The 25,804-nt window shown below is 37.6% G+C and overlaps 1 pseudogene; it reads right to left on the reverse strand.

Moving 5' to 3' along the window:
• Positions 1-12,228: 12,228 nt before the first annotated feature.
• On the reverse strand, positions 12,229-13,388 carry LOC101705824 (syntenin-1 pseudogene; annotated as a pseudogene).
• Between the last annotated feature and the right edge of the window lie 12,416 nt (positions 13,389-25,804).

Genomic DNA, 25,804 nt, shown 5'->3' on the forward strand with positions numbered 1-25,804 from the left:
CATCATAGAGCTTGTCAAACATTCATTTCTGGTAGAGAGTGGTGGTCTGGAGTGTGGACTTTGGCATCAATCAGATCTGGTTCTCACCAATGACCTGTCCCCAAATCGTTCTCAGAAGTTATAGCGGTGAATTTTTTCATGCCTCAGAAGGCTGTTGTGGAATTAATGAGTTAATTAATTCCAGAACCTCTTTGAATCCTCCATTTTGGAAGAAGGATGCTCTGAAGATAAACCATTACTTATTATTACTTTTAGAAATCATGTAAAGGGGGAATCCAATCACAATGTCAGCAGACAGTCTGCAGCAGTTCACTTCAGCAAGTTTCTTCTTTCATCTGCCAGCCTGCCAGTGAAATCTTGGGAGCACATAGAGGAAGAATGGTTCTGCAGCTCAGGATGACAGAAGAATAGAAAATGAGTGGTCTTTCCAGAATATTTATGGGTCACTTTATGTTCACCAGCGTGTGCAGGGAGGCATGTTGCAAAAAGACAAGTTTAAATCAATACTTGGGATTTTTTTTGCAAGGCTCACAGTGATTTAGGCTTTTTAAATATATGTAATGCCATATTTCTAGCATGCTGGGAGATAGAAAATACACTCGGTTCTTTTATCCAGGATGGTAAATCACAGAGCTGTAATAGAGATGTGAAATGGGTATTAAGCAAAGAACAAGCAGGCAGAGATGAACACTTCTGAAGTGTCATAATCTATTTCAGTTTTAAAATGGAATTGGATTTTACTATTGAGTCTAAAATATAGTTTTCCATCTCTAACTAATATAAGTTCTTCACAATAAGTGAAGAGCGTAGGAGGGTGTAGGAGGTGGGCTCTGGTATAGGGATTAATTAAGGGTGGGGAAGGACTATTTAGAAGGAAAGTAACTTTTAGTAAATCTTATGGAATGCAAAGTTGTAAATAAAGATGGCTTGTTGCCTTAGACTTGTTCAAAGGACTTCAGCAGGCAGATCATAAAAAAGGAAATCCAAGTAGCTAACAAGGTTATGAAAAAATGCTTAACATCATTGGTTATTTGTTGTTGGTTTCTCTAGAGGGAAACTGGAGACCCCGGAAAGCACTGACTTTCAAAGAAAGAAAAGGAGACAGCCTGGGGGACGAACAGCAGTTTAATTCCTCTGGCACTATTGGACAATCACAAAGGGAAGAAGCAAGGCTTTTATACATGTAGGAAAGCAGCTTAGTTATTCTGGCTATTGTCTTTGTAATTTTCACCTCTGATGATAACCAGTGACTTTAAGTGACTCATAAAAGCTACAGGAGAATTCACAAGTCCCTGTTTCCATTCACCAAACCTGTACATCAAAGAGCACACTGCAGCCCTCTTCTTATCAGATAGTATCAAGAGAGCAGGATGACTTTAGCCAAAAATCAAGCCCACCACCCACCATAAACATCACAGATGTGCATAGTGACTCATGTCTCTCTTACCACCCATAGAGTCATTGGGTAGTAGTCCTCTGATCCCAGAAAATGGTAAATAAGAAAACTAGGAAAACCTGTTTTTCTACTGTGAGACTTTTACAAGGTCTCAAAGTTTTCTGGCATTCTTTTAACAAACAGACTTGTGGAATTTCCCAGAAACAACTTAATTCTCTTAGTTAACAAACTTCTTGTGATCTATTCTTACAACTAGATAGCTGAATTCTACCATTTCCCACAGTTATTAGAGAAATGCAAATTTAAATCACAAAGAGATACTACTACGCATTCATTAGAATGGCTAAAATTAAAGGAACTAACAATACCAAGGGTTGAGAAGGAAGTAGAACAATTGGAACTCTCATATGTTTCTAGTAAGCTTGTACAGTGGCAAAATGACCTTGTATCAATATTCTTGGAATAGTATTTACAAGCATACTAAAGCTAAACATTTGTCAATTCTATTACTTAGAAATTCCAATTCTCATATTCATTAAAAGACAAGTATAAGATGCTTATATCACTATTACTTATAATAACACAGAACAGGAAATAATTCAAATATCCACCAACAGTATAATAAATAAACAAATTGAGTGACATTTATATAACACACAGCAATGAGAAAGAACAAACTACTGCTATACACACTTTGAATAAATCTCATAAATTTAATGTTGAGAAAAAATTAAACCAGATTCAAAAAAGCATTTGTTGTTTGAGTCCATTATCCACTATCAGACAAGCAAAAGTAATCTATGGTAATAGATATAGAACCAGTAATTACTTTTGGGAATGATGTTGCTTAGCAAGGGCATAAGTGTCCTTTCCGGAGTGCTGGAAATTGTCCACATTTTTGGCTACACATATGTAAACATATTTAAAAGTTTATTGCACTTTATACCTTAGATTTGTGCTTCTTACTGTGTCAATCAAATATTTCAATAAAAAATCAAATCCCATTTGGCCCTACATACTGTGAATTAGATTCTCTTGGTGTTTATTGGCAAAAGGAGACTTGCCTGTGTCTTTCCAATATACTGTAAGTTCCTTGGAGGCAAGGATTATTTAATTTCATTGCAGAATCTACACTATCTAGGGACATTACATGTCTATTGAATAACTTGGCTAAGTTTAGACCCTTATGTTTGGTGGCACCCTGACTGAAGTACCTTTGATAATTTTGACATGTTCTTTCCTTTTATAAAACAAGCAGTTTTTATTTCTCAAGTCATATCCCATAATGTCTCCAGAGGAGAGTAGAACTCTTTCTCTCATTATAAATAGTAAAGTGGAAATAAAGTTAAGACTACCTTTGCTCTAGAGACAGTATTTTATATCAGAAGAATGTGGGCTCTAGAATTAAGTAAGGTAGGGGCAAACAGTAGCTCTATCATCCCAGCTTTGTCTAAAATAAGGTGAATAATATTTATATTGCAAGGTTGGGATATGAGTTAAAATTTTAGGAAAGCAATTGGTGTAATGTGTCTAGCACATAGTAGGTGCTTAATCAATGTTAGTCCCTTCATTCCTCTTTTATTTTCTTTTTCTATAATCAGATTCATGATACTAGACTGCCTGGAATAATTTCCAGGAAGAGAGATTTTTTTTTTCTGATAAACCATAACTTATGTCCCAATTATATGGACATTTCTATTCTGAAATTCTGCTCATTATCTTACTTGTGTAATACAGAAAACAACTGCCAATTGTCCTCTGTCATGAGTGAGATCTAAAATGTACCCCTCAAAGTCTCAAATATTCAGAGGTAAGACTTTTGGAAGTTGATTGGAGATGGGGCTGCTATATTAATCAGTAGATTAATCCACTAATGAGTTTATAACTGAATATTCTGTTGAGAGGTAGAGACTAGGTGGAAGAGGTGGGTCACTGGTAGAAAGGTGTCCTCTTGTACCCAGCTCTTCTCGTCCCTCTTTGCTTTCTGGCTGCCATAAAGTGAGGCTTTTTCTGTTACTATACCTTTACATCATGCTGATTTTGCCTTGGAACCAGATGACCATGGACCGAACTCCTGGAATCATGAGACAAACTAAACATTTTCTCCTTTAAGCTGTAAGTGTCAGATATTGTGTCCTAGTGATAGGAAACTCAACTAACATACAAAATTGGTACCAGGAGTGGGGTCATTGTTGCGACTGTATCTGACCATGTGGCTAAAAAATCTTTTGAAAATGATTTGTGGGATGCGTTTAGAAAGGTTTGGAGATGTTGGCCAGAGAAGTCTTAGAATGATGTAAACAGAGATTGATGGGAGATACTGGTGGGTCCTCAGAAGACCAGAACATTGATGCAGTTTCAGATGGGAACAAGGATGTTATATGAAATTGGACTAGAGGCCAGCCATATTTTATTCTGGAAAAGAATTTGTTCATATATTTTCCATGTCCTAAGAGTTTGTGTGAGGCTAAATTTAAAAGTGGCAAATTAATTGGTCTGGGAGAAGAAATTTCAAGGTAGCCCAATGTTCAGATTGTGGGATGGTATTTCTGACTGCTTTTTATCCCATTCTATAGTGACAAGCAGAAGCAATAAGCACAGCTGAGTGATTTGAAAAATTTGCGTCTTAGACAGAAAAGAAGTATCTATAAATAGAGGCCAAGGAGAGCATAACTACTGAAAAGATTAGCAATAAAAAGAAGAGTTTTGCTTTATGACAGTAGGAGAAATGCTTTCAAGGGATCTCAGGAAATGGCCAGGCCCCACCCATTATAGGCTTAAGAGTATAAAAGGGTAAACTCCTTTGAAAAATTTTGTTTTGAGAGGAAAGCTCCAGTGTGTTCTCATTTAGGGCCACCTAAGGAAGTGCTGTTCCAAGTTCAACTATCCAGGTATTCAGAGGCTTCTGCAGGTGTGGTCCAAGGAGGCCAAACTACTGAACAACCAAAGTACCAGTGTATTTTTGTCCCAGTGATGGGAAAGCTGATTAATATATTATTAAAATGCTTAGCAGAGGAAAAAGAATCTCTTCAAGGTTATGATGCACATATGGAAGTCTGAAAGTAAAATTCTATCTTTTTGCATCTCCTTATGCATTTCTTTAGAACTTTTATATCTGCTTACTTTAAAAATTATCCCAAATCATTTATTGAACTCTTTAAGAGAAGCCCATTAACTAAAATCAAAGTCATAAAGCATGCCTCAAATCTATCAATATTAAAAGATTTAAATCTATACTTATGCCAACTGAGCTTCAAACTTCTTTCCCCATGACTTCCCCATATCTCCCAAAAGGTCAATAGTAAGTTGTTAAAATGAAATCAAGTAGAAGGAATGAGCTTCTTGTTTTAATTTGAGAGAAAAAGAAACATAAAACCATATGCAACTATGAGGTCAATTGATCTGGGTGTAGATGCTTTTTTAATTCTAATGAAGGTTAAAGAAGTTAGGTTAGGATATTGAAGAAAATGAGAATTTTATGTTAATGATCTTTGTGGATAACTGAAGTTTGCTCCAGTACAAAGGTGAAAGAATAAAGTAAGATATGACAACTTGAGAAAGTTGTTGAACAGTGTAGTGTTCTAAATTTGTACATTCTTAATTCCTGTCAATTTTTTTTTGCCAACAATTTCATAGAAAAGCATTTCCAGAACTCTTCTTTTTGGAATACATGCCCTGCCATGTGATTGATGAAATGAGCATCCCATAGATAAGGAATCTGGGATCCCAGCCACTTTGCATTCTTGGAGCTTTACATTTACATACACACAAGACATTCCCTTTGTTGCTAAATATCTTAGTTCCTTTCTCTCCACTAAAAACAATATCTGACACTCACAATTTAAAAGAGAGATTAAATTTTGGCTCACAGCTTCTAGAGCGTTCAGTCCAGTCAGCTGGCTCCAAGACAAGGCAGTATGGCTGAGGAAAAGTGCCTTTATAACATGGTGGCAGGAAGATGAAAGAGAGGGAGGGGGAGATCAAGGGAGGCAGGCAAGAGGAGAATACTCTTTCAGGCCATGCCCCCAGTGACCCACATTCTCTGACCAAGCTTCAGCAGACTAATCCAATGATCTCCCCCAAACTCCACCTATGAGTGCATGAGGCTTTAGGAGGACATCTAGTTATAAACCATAAACATTAAATCAGCATTTCTCCAAATGATTTCAATCTTGAAATCCTATTTTCTTTGAAAAGAAATGGTCTATGGCATACAGTGTGGGAAATGTTGGCATATATATATGTTATCAGTGACTAAAAACTTAAAAGTATTTTTTTCCATAAATGTTAGCATTATATTTGGTTTTCTAGAATCTGTTCAAGTAAAATTATGAACTAGTGTAAGTTAGACTGAATTATATTATCTCTACAACCTACCATTACTTCCATATAAAGCCTATTATTTTACTTTCTATTCATCTTAATTAAGTCTAATATTCCAAATTTAATTGTGTAAATAATGTAAGAAGTCATTTGCCATCCCATACCCATTGAAAGCATTTTCTTATTAGCATAATTTTCTATGCCTATTTCACATGTTTAAATTTATTTTAGTATGTGCGTCTCTTTTCCAGAATACAGTCCCCCCCCCCCGCCCATTTCTCATATGTATAATTCTGTTCTGGAATTTCTAACATAGTAAAGGATCATGGCTTTACAACCTGACTGCTATAAGGTTGAATTGAATTCAAGCTCTAAATCAAGTCACTCTGACTCTCTCAACCTGAGTCCCATTTTTAAAATCTGAGTATTGAAATTTACCTTGAACAATTGTAAAAATTCAGTGAGGTTGCCTATCTACCTACTTACCTATCATCTACCTATCAATTAGTTTGACATCATCCTCCATGGAACAAAATTATTTAATGAACGTTGGTTTTACTCACTTGTGTTTGAAGTTGATGACCTTGTAAACATCTATTCCTCTCATTTCAGTTCTTGGATATCTAATATACATTGAACGGAGGTTTATCTTCTCTGTAAACACCCATTACCGAGTACACACTGATATGATATCTATCTGGCAATTAGTAGCTTGAATTTGATTGCTGTCCTTAATTTTTAAAAAATAATTCTGTTCCTATAATGTGCAAAAGTCATCTCAGTCCTGAAGTTGTAGGTGAATATTGAATATCATAGTTATCTACTTTAGGTTGCTTTGTAATTTTCACATGCAGCTATGGTTTTCTCCCTTTCATATGCTGAATATGCAACTTATGAAGATTTGTTTCCATTTTCTGAAGAAAAAAATGAACACTTGAGAAAAGTCAAGTCACATTGCAACCTACTGTCCAAAGGAACAGCATTAATGTTCACTGGAAGGATAAACTCTCTCATCTTTTCAGGGGAGAGCACCAAACTATAGTCATGGCTTGATTATAGATAAACTGGCTTAAAATAAGTTTTCAATAGTTAATTAGGATATAACTGGATTCTTTGCTTCCTCCTTAAATTGAGGTAGACTAAAATGCATGTTGTAGAAGATGCTTGACTCTAATGATTTAAAGACTGAGAAAGCAAGGATAGAGAGGGGGTGGGGGGTGGAGAGAGAGAGAGAGAGGGAGAGACACAGAAGACCTGGGCAAGAATGTATATGTATGTGAATAGATTTTTTTTTTTGCACATTGAGAGGGGCTGACAAACTTATTTAGGATGAAAATGTAAGTATTCTGGTTTGGCTGAAAAGTTTAACGCACCAGAAATTAGTTTTCAAGTTCCCCTTATTTTCCTGTTAGTATCTGTCTATCAGAAGACAGAGAAATGCCATATTTTAAGATTTGAACATTGAAATCTTCACAGTGGAAATTTTGTAAATATCTGTCATTTTCTTGTAGGAATGTCCAGAGTTGATATCAGAAATCTGAGAGGGGGTTTGTTTTGTTTTGATATTCTTCTGGATCAGTACCTAATATTCCATTATTTACTCTAAAGATCAAAGCTACTACTATTTTTGTTTTTTAAAAAACAGAACAAAATTTCATAACTATTTTTTTTTTTGGTACCGGGGCTCAAACTCGAATCCTTGCACTTGGGCAGCAGGTGGGGAAACCACTGAGCTAAATCCCCAGCCCTCATAACTATTTTTATAACTAAGAAACTGCCAACCAAGAAGATCTGACAGTATTTCTTAATGGATAATAAAAAATTTTCTTAATGTTGACTTTGTAATTGTTTTTCTTTCAAAGATAAGGAAAGGACAGCAAAAATTGCATGAACTCTAAGAACTGTTATGGGAAAACCAGCTTGAACAGATCCATCTTGAGTTGATCACAAGAATGCTTTAGTCAACACAGGAGAAAATCCTGGTGGTTGGAAAAACTATGTAAGAAAGATGGTGTGCAATGATACGAGGAGATACATTGCACGTTTCAAACTTGAACTCAACCTTTAAAACCTATTTATCAGCTTGGTAGCAGTGATAACAGCATTCTCATCCATCAATAACTCCATTGTGCAGCTGTAACTCTCAAATTTTAGTCCCTAAAACTCTTATAGCTTAAAAAAGAACCAGAATTTGTTAGAAATTATTTGATTTGTGTCTTGGGTCAGGACTTTTCAAACTTAGTACTATTGATATTTGAGGTCCGGTGTTTATTTGCATTGCAGGATATTCAGCAGCAAACCTGACTTCTATCCATTCAACACCAGTACCAGACCTGATCCCAAACACATACAATTTGCTCCTGCTTGGGGCAAGAAGCAAACGCATCTCCAGACATTGCCAGATGTCTCTTGGGGGAAAAACTTTGCTGCATTGAAAACCACTGTCTCAAACTAAAAGAAAATAAGAATATCTCTTAAAAAATAAATGTATTTTACAGAGTAGTTGTACATATTTATGGGGTACAGTGTGACATTTAAACACATGTATACAATGTACTACATAATAATCAAATTGGCGTAATTGGTATATCTATCACTTCAGACATTTATCATTTCTTTGTGTTAGGAATATTCAAAATCCTTTCTCCCTGCTAGTTTGAAATATTTAGTTAATCGTCAAGTGTAGTCCTACTGTACTAACATTAGAATCTTCCTACCCAACTGAATTCTATACCTGTTTATTATCCTTTTTCTATCTCTCCTCTTCTATACACTTCCCATCCTCTGGTAATTACTGTTCTATCCTCTACTTGTATGAAATTCTCTTTGTAGCATCCACATGTAAGTCAGAACATGTGGTATTGTTTTCTGTACATGACATTTCATCTAACACGGTTTCCTCCAATTCCATTCAAGTTACTGCAAATGATAGAACTTCATTCTTTTTATGGCTGAATAATATTCCATTGTGCACACATACCACAAAGGATAGCACCTGAACATTCAGTTGTTAGAAAGAAAAATGTTTCTAAGAACACCAAAGAAAGTATAAAAAGAAGTGATTTGAGGGGGCAAAAATATTGACGATAATGTTAATAATAGTGGCCAGTTGAAACTAGTTGAATTTGTGGAAATTCATGATTTATGGTGATAGTTTGAAAAGAAATTTAATCTAAAGTATACAAATAGGAAAGTATAAGGCAAAAGATAAATACAATGCATATCTAATTCTATTAATTTTAACAAATAGCAAAGCATCCATATATATGAATATTTTCTATAACTAGTTAAGCAATATTTATTTTAGAATAGATAAACATTGTTTTTATCTGCATAAACAAGAAAAAATGAACAAAGTTTGTCAGTAAGGCAAGAAGAAATGAAAAAAGAACGTTGCTTCTCCAAACAACAATGACTCATTGGTATTAATGGCTTCATACGTTAACCTGGCAGAAGGACCCAGTAGTTGATGAACACAGCACACATAAATATTAACTATTTAAAAAGAGTCCAACAGTGTATAATAAAATTTTAAATTAGCCAAGGAGCCTGAAGAGGAGGACTAAGTACAAACTTGCTAATGTCTCAGATAGATAAAGAAACTTCTTGGCAAGCATGTGGGTGCACACCTCTAATCTCAGCTGCTAAGGAGACCGAGGCAGAAAGATTGCAGGCCAGCCTGGATAACTTAGTGAGACCCTGCCTCAAAGTAAAACAAAAACAAAAAACAAAACAAAACAACAACAACAAAACAAGAAAAAAAGCACTGGCAATGTAGCACTTGCCAAACACACGTGAGTTTGGCAAATTTGATCCCCAGTATTGCAAAAAGCTGAGCATAACAATTTTAGTACCTTTAAATTGTAATAAGACACTAATAAAATTATGCTTTAAATTCATCTATTGAGGATTTAATGTGTTACAGAATGTATCAGCCCTTTTTGCATTTGATTTTTTCTTTATGATCTCCAGTTTCCTACTGACATTTTCCATTTTATTTGATTTTTTGAACACATTAATTCCCATTATTACAAAGATCATGTCTTATAACTTACATACTTGTAGTCAGAAAAAAAATTTTGAATTTATTTTCTTTTGACTTTTGTGTATTTCTCCTAATTTAGCATGTCTGGCTGTTTAATGGAAAGGCAGCAATTTTGCAATAGTTTAAGGATGTGGACTATTTTCACTCAGAGAGAATTTGCACTTGATTTTGTCAGGTTGCTGGGCTATGAAAGAATAACTATGACCTGATTAGAAATTGCATTTATTTGAACCTTGGCTTCCGTGTCTGATGGGCTGATTTATTTTAGTGGGTCCTGAATTCAAATTTCTCTCCCATCTTAAGCTGTACTCTATTCACACCCCACTTAAATTACCCTCAAACTCTGGGTCTCAGATTTTCTGCCTTAGTTCTTGAACTATCAAATGCTCCAAAATGGCAAGTAACTCCAAAATGTTGGGATCGCCTCTCTGAGCTGCCCTTTTATCTGAGATTTTATTCTTTCAAGTAATGTATATATATATTATTATATATTTATCAATACACTTATTAATATTATATATTCATGATATATAATATATAAATATATGTTACATATTAATATATTATATATTTGGAGGAATAGGGAGGGGTTGTGTGTTGAAGTAAAATTTATGTATAGTGAAATAGATATTTAGTGTTTGAATTTTGAGAAATTTAACCATGAAACTAACACACCAGTCAGAATATTTCCATTACCTGAGAAAGTTAAATTCATTCATGTCTCCTTCTAATATATTTGTACTCCACATAGGAAACTGTTGTTTTGATTTTTGTCAGCATACATAAACTTTGTCTGCTTTTGACTTTTAGGTAATATAATAACACAGTAGATGCTATTGTGTCTGGCTTCTTTTCATTCTATATAATATTTTTAAAATTAATCCACATTGGTGTTTATTATTTCTATTCCTGCAGAATATTTTATTATACAAATATACTACAATTTGTTATTCCATTTTCCTATTGATTAACTTTGAGTTTGTTTCTGATTTTTGACTATTATGAATAAAACTGCTATGGATATTGTTGTACACTTTTTTAAAATCAAATTTTTTATTCATCTTGGGTAAATGCCTAGGGTGGAATTGTTGGTTCACAGTGTAGTATGGGTTTAACTTTTTAAGAAATCTCGTGTATTTTTCCAAAGAGAATGCTATATATATATATATTCTTCTTACTATCAACAAACTAGGTCAATCTTTAGGACAATGGAAATGGTATCAAAATTTATAGAAACTCAGTGTGATGGTGAATTTTATATGTCAACTTGACTGCCCTAAAACATATCCAGACATCTGGTAAAACATTTCCAGGCATCTCTGAGAGTGCTTTTGGAAGGGATTAACATCTGAGTTAGTGGTCTGGGTAAAGAAGATTGCTCTTTCTGTTATGGGTGGGTATCATCTACTCTATTGAGAGTTTAAATAGGGAAAAAGAGCAGTGGACCTACCCATCTCCCCTTGCCCCTGAACATCAGTGAGCCTTGTTCCTGGGCTTTCAAACTTGGCCTGGGACTTATACTATCTGTCCTCAGTTCTTAGGCCTTTGGACTTAGATTAGAAGTACACCACAGGATTTGCTGGCTCTTTGACTTGTAGCGGGTACACTGTAGAACTTATCATCCTCTACAATTGTATGAACCAATTCCTCACAAAAAGTCTGCAAACATCAATATAAACTCAATCTCCACATATCTCATATTTAAAAAAAATTTAGGTGTTTAATTGGATAGCATAAAACAAAATGAAAATAAAAGTCAGGTCAAACTATCACTGTCTTTTTTTCACAGGGAGGAATTAGTAACGAATTAACAGGAAAACATTCTAAGGCCATCCCAAAATAGCTAGTCTACAGGTTAAGATTCAAATCCAAAATTAAGTATTATCCTACTTAATCTACAAATGAAAAAGAGTGCAAAGTTTATCCTATCTACTATAAAAATTTTCACATGAAATATATAATAATTTGTTTTTCAGAAAGGGATGCTGGCAACTTTTAGAAGAATTTTCCACTATGCAATGACTAGAAAATCTCAACTACAAGCATCTATGTTATAGCTCAGTAAGTATCAGTAAGCTGTTCTGGGCTAGTGTACATTTCAGTTTAATACAGAACTATATTCTGGGATTTAGAAAGGCAGCAATAATTATATTTTGGCTTTTATTCTAGATGCTTAACATAGTTAAGGCAACAGTCAAGCATATTAAGTGAAGGCAGTTAAAATTTAAACACAATCATCATAATCTCTTGCAACTTGCATACACTGTATAATGCTTATGTGGAATGAAACCAATGTAACTTAATTGGTGTTTTACATACAAGAGAACTTAAAAATATTAGAGGCAGTCACACTAAATATACTATGGTAGAGTGTTAAAAATGCAAAGATATCACAGAACTAAATATCAGCAGCACTATACATTACCTAAGAGAAATATGACTGGTTCTCAACCAAAGCTAAACCTGCATCTGTCATCCTAATCACAATGGTTTATAAAAGCATCAGGTTTCCAGTAGAGAAACTATCCTGGGAAAGTCAGTAAATCTTCTGAAAGTTTCACATGTGTAAAACCAGGATAAGGCTACAACTATCTTGAAAAATGAAGAAGGTATCAGATGAAACAGTTAAGATTCCCAGCCATGATGTAAGATAGAAAGGTCCTCATGCAGCATATGTTCCCTGGCTCTAGGAAAGCTCCATGTGCATAATGCAGAAGTTGCAAAAGAAGGGAAATGGAGAAGTTCAGCTGTTTCTTGCACCAAGACTTTTAAACCTCAGGAATGGCGTGATCCATCAGGCTTTTCATAATGCTTTGTGCCATCCATTTAATAATATGTTCAAAGATACAAGAAGGCATGATTGTTATGGTAACTACAGTCCCAGAAGTTGAAAGTATGTCTGCTATTTGAGAATTCTTCAATCCAATGACATTCTGTCCATTGATTTCACAGATGTTATTATTCAGTGAGAAGACCATTTCTGGCAGCAGAACTATCTTTTACTATGGATGTTATTTTTCCATTTTTAAAGATAAAACCAACATGTCCAGTACTATCCTTGTGCATGGCAATTGTCCGCACAAAGGGCCTGTCATGAATGGTCATGGTAATCTTCTCTCCAAAAGCTTGTTTGAGCACCTTGTGTGCCTTATCAGAACTCCAGCCTGCACAGTTCTCACCATTGATCTGGAGGTCTTGATCCTCAAATCTCAGACCAACCAATGAAGCTGGAGAATTAGCCTGGACTAGCTGAACAAATATACCATTATCTACTGATTTAAGCCTGAGCCCAATTTTTCCGTCTTGATCCATATACATCAACATCATTGCAATGAATTCCAACATCATTGCCTATTACTGGGGCCACCATGTAGTTCACACTGGAAGGTCTTGCTACCAATTATCCCTGAGCTGGTGCTCCAGAGACCAGGGCACGTACTTCTTCATTTAAACTCAGGCCCAATGTATTGAGAAAGCTCAGGATACAGTTTGGGATACATCTTGTGAGATGGGGGCAGAAGCTTCACACAAAATTGCTGTGTTGGCGGGATTTGCAGAAAAGGCAGTTTGAGCCTGAATTATTTTGTCTACCTTCAAATCTTCAAGCGATGGCTAGAGAGACATTTCTACAAGATTTTCCTACACCACAGGGTCCCACACAACGCTGGCGCTGCCGCCTCCTCACTGGCACTAACTTCCGAGGCCCGCGGGAATGATAGCTGCACGCCCGAGGCCCACCTGCCAGGAGCATCCCTGCACTGCTCCCACCCTCCACCCGCGCAGGCGCAGGTATGCACATATCTCATATTTTAACTGAGAATCCTAATTAATATACTCATTTTTGGAAAGGGTGACTAACCTGAAAAATGAAAGACATAAATGTAAGTGTCTCATAATTCAATAAATAAAACTTTATAGTAAAAATATACTTAGCCTAGTGATCAGAGGATTGCCACCCTGTGTCCTATGTTCTGTTCAAAACTCAACAGCTTCTCAACTTAGAACGTGTTTTCTGGGCTTTTCTGAGATGGAATTCACATTCTTCTGAGTCTAGGAAAATTACTAAAACTCTAGGAAATTTAAAAAACAGTGCCTGCCCATAATGAAATTTTACCTCCCAAGTGTTAAAATGGCTATTTTAAAAAAGACAAGCGATAAAATGTGTTGGTGAAAAAGAAACCCTTATCACTTCTCGGCCTTTTGGCTAAGATCATGTGAAAAAGAAACCTTTATTCATTGTTGGTGTAGTGTAAATTAGCATAGTCATTATGGAAAAGAGTATGGGAATTATTCAAAAAATTAAATGAATTTACCATATAATCCAGTAATCCCATTTAGGAGTGTGTATTTGAAGGAAATGAAACCAGTATCTGGAAGAAATGTCCATACTCCTATGTTCATTGCAGAATTATGTACAATATAATCACTAGCCAAAATGCAAGAAACAACCTGTGTCCATTGACAGATGAAAAGATAAAGAAAATGCAATATATATATGCATATATAGAGAGAGAAAATGTCATACATAGAGAAATATGTGTCAGAGAGAGAAAACGAGAGAGAGAGAGAAAGAGAGAGAGAGAATTTCAGCCTTAAGATGGAAATTTTGCCTCTGTGACAACATGAATGAAATTGGAGGTCACCATGTTAAGTGAAATAAATCACACAGAGAAAGATAAATAATGCATATTACCACTATACAGTGTAGCATTACCTATATATGAAATCTATGAAAAGAAGTTGTGATAAGTTGATTGACTGTATCAACTTGAGTAAGAAACACTGAACTAAATTGGCTCAGCATAGTTCTGGGTATGGAATACCCATCCTAGGAAGGATTGTCACCAGTATGCTATAAAGGGGAAACAAAGAAGGAAGGCTCGCTTCTGTTTTCTTTGGAGGAGCTCCAGTCTTCACCTTCACCTTGGATGCTGTCTCCTGGCTTCCAGCACAGACTCTTCAGCTTCCAGCCCCGATCTTTCGATCTTCTATCATAGACCCTTCAGCCTCCCACTGCACAGTACATGGAGCTCCAGGCCTTCAACTGGATCCTTTAGATCTCCTCTCCAGTGTGCAGATAGACCTTTTGCAATATTCCACAACCCACTCTGTGGGTGGCCATTGTAAGACAATCTTTTAAATTCTTATATCTTGTATTATATCTGCTTCTCTAGTAAGCACTGACTGATACAGAAGTTAAAATCACGGAAGCAGAGAATACAATGATAGCTTCCAGGAGCTTGGGGTAGGGCAAATGGAAAGATGTTGGTCAAAGAGTACTCACTTTCATTTATAAGATGAATAAGCATATGAACTATGATTGCTGAAATTATCTCATGGCCAACTAAGCAACTTGGCCATGATTCAAGATGCTTCGTTGTTTGTTTCCAAGGCCTACCACCTCCAACTTAAATGGCAAGAGTCTGCTCTCCTTGGCCAAGAGTAGGTGTTGGAGTGTGTAGGGGTGAGCAGTTCCCAGTTCTTCATCTGTTGAATAGGACTCATTTGCTTTCATGGAAGAGTGAAGTCCAGAAGGAGCTATCCTGTCCCATGTGAAAGGGTGAAGGATAACCAAGGAAACTGCTTCCTATACCTTTAATTTCTATGGGTAACCTCAAGGCCACCTGCATCACATACTTTCAACCTATTAGGAAAAAGTTACAATTAATTAAAGAAATAAAATCCAAACATATTAGAGGAATCAGCTATCTCTCAAAGTTTTGAGATCATTCTAATTCAGCCACAGTGACAATTGACCATTTCCCTTTAGGAAACATGACCGGAGTGGGATAGTAATTAAACAGCTTACTTATAACACATTGTACAGTACTTCTTAATGAAATTGAACATGCTTACCAGAAGGGAGGGCCAGTGTGGAGCTGCTTGTATTTCCCTTGAATGTCACCCCTCCGATTTAAAAATGTAGCAGGATAGTATTTTTTTTAATTATTGTATTTGCACTTTTAGAAATCCCTAGATGTTTCCAGTTGTCTTTCCTCTCTCTCTTCCTATTCAAATCAATAGCATTCTTTGCATTAGAGGAAGATAGATACAGCACATAGCAAAGACATCATTTTATACTCTGCTTTTAAGATTTTTGAGAGTCTTTGGATGGTTCTATAACCTGAAAGTCAAGTTGATTTTTATTTGTGAGAACCAAGCACTTGAGATAAATGGGCTTTTATTCAGAGTCTCTGAGAAGACATAATTGAAATAAATTTAGTCTTAGCTTGGCGGATGTAGATCTGAGTTTGAACACTGGAGTGTGGAAGGATGCAGGTCATGAAAGCAGGAACTTTCCCTTATTAAGACACCCAAATGTTACCACTTGGTTGAGAGAAAGAGAAGTGAAGAGGACAGCAAGAAAATCAGGTTGAGGCCAGTGTTACTATGGAGTGTTGAAATCCTGAAAGCTAGGTGGGTGACAACGTCTCCCCAGCATTGCTGGTCTCTGTGGTCCACAACACTACTTCTGGGCTCTGTTAGCTTGTCCACACTTCTCTGTGAATAGCTCCTTCATTAAAGATCCTTGAGCCATGTGTCCGGTTGTGTTTCCTGCCAGGGCCCCCAAAGATACAAGATTAGATAGGATCTGGTTCTAACTGGAGCTACTCATAGTCTATCTCTTCAAAGGGGGAAGATGTTCTGTAAGGGAGTTTATTGAGTCTTTTATGTAGTTAAGCAAAAGTTGTGTTTAATTTGAGGCTCATTATCTGTTATGAGAATGGGTAATGTTATTACCTTCCAAATTTTTTTTTTTTTTTTTTTTGGTACTGGGGATCGAACTCAGGACCTTGCACTTTCGAGGCAGGTGGCAGAATCACTGAACTAAATTCCCGGCTACCTTCCAAATCTTATGCCTCAGAATTGCAGATGCCATATATATATATATTTAAAACTGCAATATATGTTGTATGTGTTTTTTGTAGGGACAAGACAAAACTGTCATTAATTCAGGCCACATGGTTTCCCCCAAAACAAGTAGTTTTGCAGTTAGGCTGTTACCCAAAGCTATGGAAGAGAATTGAACCCAGGGAGCAAATGGAAGGCCACTGTGTGTGCAGGTCCTGTAGCTGCACAGCAGAGCCACACTGCTTTACTTTTTCTGAAACATGCCATTCTAATAATGTCATTTCTGCCTGTTACATCTCATAGTACTTTCCAGCATTATTAGGATAAAGAAATCTCCTTAAAGCACTCCACCAGGCTCAACCTCCTTTTGCACCATGTTCTCTTGTGTGAACTGTATGTTCCTTGGAGTCCTCAGAAATCATCACGTACTTTCCTGCCTCAAAGACTTTGCATATTCTGTTTCTTCTGCCCAGAAGCCATTCCACTCCTTTCCATGCCTGTGGCTTTTTAACTTTCCTTTGGATCTTAGCTCAAGGGTCACTTTTTGGGAGTCTTCCCTGAGCTCCTTATGGAGGATACATTTCCTTGTCAGACCCCTCTGGAAACAGTGCATCGCTCTTTCATTGAACTATGTGGGATTTTACCCTTGCTTTTGTGATTATTTGGTAAATGTCCAACTTTATACAAATCATAACAACAATGATAATAACAACATATATATTAGATGTTTTCTCTGTGCTGAGCCTTCCATCAAAGGCTTTAGATAGATGAGCTCATTTGATCTTCACAATGGCTAGGTAAGATTGGAATGATTATTACTTACATCTATTTTATAGATGAGAAAATGGAAGCACAAAGAGGTTAAATGCCTTGACAAAGGTTAAGTAGCTCAGGAGGATGGGGACTAAATCTGTTTTGCTTATACTTGGGTATCCCCTATGGTCTGAATTGTCTCCCATCCCAAAATTAATACATTAAGCCCATAACTGTCAATGTGACTGTGTTTAGAGGTAGAGCTTTTATGATGTAATTATAAACAAGTTCATAGGGAAGGGTCCTAATCCAGTAGGACTGATAGCTTTATAAGAAGAGTAAGAGTGAGAGAAATCTCTCTCTACCATATAAGGACACAGCAAGAAAGCATCTGTTTGTGAGTTATCAAGAGAACCCTCATGAGAATTTTACCATGCTTCTTAGTCTCCAGAGCTGTGAGAAAATAAATGGTTGCTTGTTAGGCTACCAGTCTGTGGTATTTTGGACCAAGACAAACACTCATTAGCAGAGTGCTAGCAAACACTCAGTAACTATTTATTGAGTCCTTGAATAAAAAATATTTGAAGTACATTTGACAGAACCAGTTCTGGGTAGCAGTCTCTGGTCATCAGTACCAGGCAGGAGGAGAGAGATAGGCACAGAAGTAAATTGAGAGATGAGTTGGCAACAAGACAAAAGAATCCAGAAAAGAAGCTGGAACTAAGGGAAGAAAATGCAGATTCTTTTTCTTGGCATTGAAGCATATTGAGAAGCCTGCAGAGTTCAAGGTGGAGGGCTAGGCCCAACTGATTGCATGGCAGATGCTAGAAAGACTAGGGGTCACCAGTCATGATTGGCAGAGTCACTGGAAAGTGGACCCTTGATATTTGCCCCAAAGCCTACTTTTATGGAAGAGAGCATCTGGGAAAAGAAAGTTCAAGGTCACAGATGGTACTCATTTTTCCCCCGTTTCTTTTAACCTTTCTCTAATAGATAACACTTCGCCAAAAAGATGTAATTGGAATCTTCTAGCCCAAGGACATATTTCATGAGGAAAGAGGTATAGAAAGTCTTTACATTCATCTCCACTCAAGAGAAAAGGGACAGGGGTGAAGAGAATGCAATTATGATGGATTTTGCTGGGCAACAGGAAGATATAGCTAAATAATGAGTCACTGAAATACAGCCTTTCTGTGGGATCAATCAGCACATTTTGAAGACCTGGTCTTTAGTTAGGCTCTGAATTTCTCATCCTGACACAGCATAAAGGGGGTGGGTATGAGAGACAAAGTTCAATGGCAAGTGTCTTTGTTGGTTCTAGGGAAGGGCATTAAGTAGGATAGATTACAGTCCTTGCACTTAACTTTAACTGTGACATTGTGATCTTGATCAAGGTTTTCACATCTCTGAACTCTGGTGTCCACATTTAAAAAATGGCTAGGTTGGACTGATTGCTCCACTTTAGCTTCTGAGACTCTTGATATGGCAGAATGTGAGGCATGTGGCTTCTACTGTTGGAGAGGAAAGGAAGGTGAAGGAGAGGCTGTCTTAAGGCTTTATAGTCTGAAGGATACTGGGCAAGATCTTATCATCTAACCATTCTCTGGGTCTGTACATGGATATACATAGTGGCAAAATGGTTTAATATGTAAACCATCAGGTACATTTTATTTCTTGATAGATTCAGCAATTTTCCTGGGAGCCTTTGCTGTCACCTCTGGCTGCTGCTCCTGCATGGGATATTATGAACAGAAGTGGGGAAGAAGTCCCTCTTCATAGACCTGTTCGCTGATCGGTACCTGACACCAGGAGGGAGAAACAACCTTAGAATCCCGGCACTGTTGATCTACATCCCGCAGCTCTTTAAAGGGAACATCTCTCATCACGGAGATGGAAAAACATTATAAAAGGTGAAGATCGCTTAATAGCATGGTAACATTTTTGCCTCAAAAAGCTCTCACATCTTAAAAGTTCTACCTTTGGTCTGCCCCCATGCCTCCCAGGAGGGAAGAAAAGAGTCCATTTCCCTCTTTTCATGGATAGGAGAACTGGGACAGAGGCTGTGACTTTGTTCAAGGTCATAAAACTACTCAGCTGCAGGAGTGGTTCTCTCAGCCTAATCCTCTTTGTTGTCATCACCAAAATATTAATTTCAGTGTAAATTGTCTTTTGATCTCTGCTTTCCTACTCTTAATAGCTCTGTCTTTGGTGGTGAGTTGCTTACTGAGTTGTGCTAGAGTTTCTTGGCTGAAGTCAAAGTCAAGCAATGAATCCTCTGAAAGAATACCAGTTCTAGACTATATCTTAATCACAAGCAACAGTGATAATAGCTAAGGTTTGTCAAGTACTGACTACATAGCAGGTACTGCTCTCCTTACCTGTGTCCCCTCCATTAATCCTGACAACTATGGGGTAGATACTAACATTATTGCCATTTTGATGATGAGGAAACTGAGACTCAAAGGGGCAAAGTAACTTGCCCAAAGTCACATCAGCTGCATGTTTGCATGGTATTGACATGGCTAAATTGGAATTGAGTTCTCAGAGCCCACTTTTACCCATCGTCCTGGAGTAGAGCAGATCAAAAGAAAACAGCCTGAAATTTGGAAGAGTGAACCAGTGGCCTTTACTCTATGAATACCATTGGAGTGAGAAGGAGAAACGGAGGTGGAAGTGCCAGCTGATTCAAGGTTTTCCTTCAATTCACTTCTCCACATCCACTTATCCTTTCCAGCTGCTGGCCCAGCTGACCAAAGGCAGCCTCAGATCCATCAGTATTTACCTGTAATGTTGTGGCTGCCTTGATGTCCTGAGTCAATTCAAAACATTTGCCTTTCATGGTCATTTTGATTTGGGGGAAGAGACAGAAGTCACAAGGTGCCAGATCCAGTGAATAAGGTGGATGAAGACACACCATAGTTTTTACGATCCTGCCTTTCCATTGGATGCCACATAGCAGTAACACTTTCTGTATATATATATTTTTAATCACATCTAGTAAAGACATTTAAGAAAGAAGAATTCCAGAACTGCTTCAGAAAGTGCCAAGAACAAGTGTGTTTGAAGCAAGGGGGAGTATTTTGTGTCTTTAATTGTAATACATTTTTTAAAATTTAAAGTTCACTGTATTTTGAATCACCTCTTACATGGTGAATTATAGTTATTTATATAAAAATCATGGGTTTAATCTCTTGGCCACACTTCTTTTTTCCTTTTCACAATTTTAATCCTGCTTGGATTGATAAAATGATTCCTAACAGCCTTGCAAAATAAAAAAGGTTGCTATTGCTAACCCTTACTGCAGTTAGCATTGGCTAAAAGCAAGATTCTTTAATTGTAGCACTGTTGACTCCTGGGGCTGAATGATTCTTCTTCAGGGACCTGTTCTGTGTATTGCAGGCAGCAACCTTGCTACCTACCTATCAGATGCTAGTAGCACACTGCTTTTGTGATAGTCAAATGTCTCCAGGGGTAAAATCCCCTCCAGTTGAGAATCACTGGCATGAGACAAGGAATACCAAATGTGTGTGTGTAGAATGTGCTAGGAATTGGAAGCCACTTGGAATTTCTTCTTCTGTGGGAGGTGTAGTTCAGTGTAGAGTACTTGCCTAGCATACACAAGGTCCTGGGTTCAATTCTCGGGCAGAGGCGAGTGCAGGGTTGGAAGGAGGATATCTTCTCCAAGCTCTGCTTCCTGTGTGGTAAACAGTACCTCTGGTGGCTTCTTCAGGTCACACAGAACTCATTCTTCTCCGTGCTCTCCCTGAGTGAATGTGTCTGCCACCATGAGCAAGACAATCATCCTCACCTGACACTACACTGGTCTTCCAACTGTCTCCCTTTCCTCCACTTTTCCCTCTTATCATCCATTCACTCATTGGGGTTTTTAAAGGATATGCACACCCCATGAGATTATGAAAACATGCATGGAAATGTCTACCAAGGTCAATGTGAACATCAGGGAAGAGAGGAGGGAAAGGAAGGAATGGATTCCAAGCTGAATTTGGAATTGAAGTAGGACAGAAAAATATAAAGATAAGTAGAAAGGAGACAAGGAAAATTGTAATTTTAGAATTTTACCTTTCAGAAAAATACAGCTTTAGGACACAAAGTCACCCAAGGTTACCATCCTTTCTTTTTACCCTTCCAGGCAACTCAGTTAAAAATTCCTAAGAGTCTTAACTGATGCAATAAGCCTATAATTTGGGCCCATGCCTTTATTTGGAAATTGAGCCTGCACTTTTCTTCTCATGCTATGGATTAAAAAATTCCACTCTCAAGGAAACAACACTATTAATTGTATACCGTATCTCTTAACTTCAAACACATGCAAGTTGTTTGCATTCTAATCTAGCCCACTGACAGGTAACATAATAATCTTTAGGAAAACACAGTCTAGATCATCCATTTTGAAGACACCCCAAAATCACCTAAAAACCCTCAACCCCAGACCATAATGCATGTCACCCTTTCAGTGCCAACATTCCCTTCTGAGTGTGTACTTTGTTTCTGCTTGATAAATCTGCCCGTGCCTCTTACCGACACATCCTGCAGTGCTTTTCTGGGACAAGTCAGGAACTTACTCTGTGGATGGGGCAAGTTGAGGTTCCATCTCCTCTTTGGCTAGAAGTTCTTGGGCCCTGTTGGATGACAAAATTATCAGCCATTCGAAAGAGACAGTGTTGGAGCAAGTACAAGAAATGTTAAATCTGAATGGTGGGCATTTTTGGCCCTTTCTTTTGTTATTTTTCTGAGCTTTTGTGAAATACTTGTATTTTATATTTTTAGGAAAGAGTAAAACCATACTGAATGATTATGATTAGTGAAGTGTTAAAAACTTTATCTTTTAGGTAACACTCATACAGTCATTTAAGGCTTATATCTACCTTGTGAAATACACAAATTCCAACTTGACCTGGTAGTAAATCTCTCCTCTCTCCTAGTTGGGCTGCAGGGTAGAAGCCTGCATGCAGGGAGGGGTGGATGGTCCCAGTTGTTTCTCTCTGCCTGTTTATGTCCTCTGCCCCAAGACATGTGATTTTACTTCCTGATGATATAGGAGAGAGGAGGAAAAGACGGAGGCAGGTGCTAGTTCTCATGTGGCTGGGTGGCTCTGTGCCATCCTGGCCCAATAGATATTTAAGTCTTGCTATCTCTTATGGCGGCCTCTTTTTTTGTAAACTCTGTAGGGTTTTTAATGGGAACTTGTTTGCTGGGTTTCTTGAGTCTGGTCATTGCCTATCTACTCCAAGTGCTCTCTTGAGATCCTTCCTTCAGTTGGGGGCATTCTGTGGAACACTTTTAAGATTCTTTCAGCAGATCTCTATTGTCTGTTCCACCCCCTTGCTCTAAGTATGGGACAAATCTAAGACAAGCTTGCAGTTGTTTTCCTTTCCCACTGACAGACTCACCCCATTGTTCTTCAAGGGGCAGTCCCCAGTGACACTAAAAGCTATACTAAGGGCAGTGGCTTATCTTGGCTCCCTGCCTTCCCCACTCCCCAATAACTCTAAAAGCCCTTAAATGCATTTCCTTCAGTTTCTCTACTTGGAAGTTCTAGCTTTCCCTATCTACTTTACTCACCTCTTCAACTCCTCTGTTTTTCCCTTCCATTATTTACTTCCAAACCCCTACAAATGAATGGAGTCATCAGAGCTGTGTTGTGCATATTTTGCCCTATATTATATTGTATTGTATTTCTAGTGCTGCTTACTGCTTTCAGTCTCTATCCCTATCTTTCAGACTATTATTTATCTATTTCAATATTGATTGAGTACTTTCAACCTTGAGTTCTGAGTCCCTTGCTAAACTTACTACATGCCAGTTTACAGATAGAGAAACTAGAGCTCAGAAACATTAAGCAAATAGTACAAGGGGTGACAAGCCCGATAAACTCCATACCTCATGTTCTTAACTCCTGCAAATACTACCTTCCAGGAATGGAGATATTGATATTCAAGGGATGGTGGGGTGGTAGAGAAAGAAAACATCCTGTCTCCTTATGTTTCAAAAGTAAAACCCTCCTTACCTTAGACTGAAATTTAGCCTCACATTTTTCAGTCCTACCTTGTTTATGCCACAAGATTGGGAGTATACATATTTTAAAAGTCAGGAATGAAATGAAGTTTAATATGCTTGTGACCACACACACAGCTCCACAACATCCTCTGATTTATTTAACTTGTTTGGTGTTCTCTAGAACCATAATTTTATGCCTATATTAGTTTCCTAGGGGTGCTAAAACAAATTGCCACAAACTTGGAGGCTTAAGATAACAGAAATTTATTCTCTAATATATTTGAGGCTGGAATGATGTTGTTGGAGAGGACCATGCTCCTTCTGAGGGGCCTTGGGGAGAATCCTTCTTGGCCTCTTCCTACTCCTGGTGTTCCTGACATTCCTTTGCTTGTGGTGGCATCACTGCACTTTATGCCATTGTCTTCATGCAGCTTTCCTCCTCGTGTGTTTCTGTGTGAATTTTCCCACTTACTCTTCTATGAGGACTTACCATTGGATTTAGGGCAATGATGGTGAAATGTTTAGAGATGAGTGCTCAAACTGCTACCCCAAACACACTTATTTATTGCAAAGTGCCAACACTGCAATTAAACCTGAATACTGAGGTTTCAGTTTAGAAGAAACAACTCATGCATTAACATCTTTTGTCTTAAATAACACACATGCCATAGGTTTGTCACTATTGACTTATGGTCTACCCTCATCTAGGATGAGCTCATTTCAAGATTCTCACTTGAAGTGTCTCTTCAAAACACTTATTCCACATGAGATCACATTATGAGATTCTGGGAAGATATACAATTCAGAGGCCACTTTTAAACTTGCTGCAATAGACTTATAATGCTAGGCAAGCTCATGATGCCTCAGTTTCTACAACTATGAGGTATTATACCTGCCATTAGCTCTTTTCCACATGATTTATATAAATGAATGAGAGGCCCAGGAGGCTGGTGCTTCTGAAAGTCAACACCTTGAGAAGGTGCTCAGCTACTTTGATTCCTCCAGAATAGTCTTCTATCAGTATATAAAAGCCCATACACTGTACAGAACTAACATGTCTTTCAAAGTACTCATGTTCTTAGAGAGAAACTAGAAGTGAGAAAATTGGGCTCAATCTGTGTGAAAGGACTGTAACCTCTTCAGAGAAAAGCCTGTGTACACATTTCAAAGAATATTATTTTTATACAGAGATGTGAACACTTGGAAACTAAGTGAAAAATCATTGCTGCTAATATGCCCATCCCAGGGACTTGCTCCATTTCCCAGACACTTTCATGAAAAACTTTCTCTCTGAATTGCCTGAAAAGAATCAATACCAACTGGATAAATCATCATTGCAGCCTACACTTCCACCTATGAAGTGGTAGAAGATTGCTTATTTAAGTGTTCATCAAGGGTAATGAATATTTCCTACAGGCTCTGTTCACCTTTCTCTTGTCCAAGTTCAGCTCATACTTCATCCAGACAGGTAAATCCTATAGCCTCAACTTTCTGGTGTGCAGCTGCATCTGGTCATGTTGACCAATTTAGTTCTTGGTTTCCCAGGAGATGGCATTGATGGCTGTTTGTCCTGTTTTTGCTATTTTGGTAACTGAACATTGTCTTAGTTATTTTTCTTATTGCTGAGACAAAATATCCAACACCCAAAGTTAAAAGAGAAAAGGTTTATCTCAGCTCACAGTTTGTAGAGGTTTCAGTTCATAATTGGCTGGTTCCAAGGCAGAGTGGCATGGCAGAGGGGCATCACAGAGGAGAAACAGTCCATGGCAGGGCAGACAGGAGGCAGCAAGCAGCAGCAACAAACCTCCCGTCCCTCTCTTGCTTTATATTCCATCTAGGCTATAAGACTATTGATTGGTGCAACCCACACCCAGGGTGCCACTTCCACTATCTACACCCAGAACTATGCTAAACCCATTTAGTTTTCATACTGCCTCAATTCCAATATCACACACCCTAGATCCTGCTACCTTCAAAAATCCCCGCCTATGAATACATGTGGCTTTGGGGGAACATCTAGATATAAGCCATAAAAAACACATTTAATTTAGCTCAGCAAATATGTTACCAATGACTGATCAGTGTGGGGATTTGTGTTTGCACTGAACTTAGGGTGGTCCATTTCCCCAGAATCAGCACTCAGGGAGAAGACACTAGGGGAAATATTCTCACAAAAGACTTTAGGCTTCATGGCAACTCACATGGGAAACAATTTTTAAATATTATTTTGTAATCACAAAATAATTAACATTTCTGGTAGAAAATACAGTTATAAAAAAAGATGAGAAGAAAGGGTGTCCATAATTCCATCATACAGAAATAACAATTCTTACCATTTGGCCTATATCTGCATCTATGCACCTTTGTATTTTTTTTTCTATATTTAGGCCTATGCCTCTACCTATATCCACACCGTT

Source organism: Heterocephalus glaber, unplaced genomic scaffold, assembly GCF_053883595.1.
Source record: "Heterocephalus glaber isolate CG9 unplaced genomic scaffold, H.glaber_assembly_v1.0 deba00001472, whole genome shotgun sequence".
NCBI classification, from domain to species: domain Eukaryota; kingdom Metazoa; phylum Chordata; class Mammalia; order Rodentia; family Bathyergidae; genus Heterocephalus; species Heterocephalus glaber.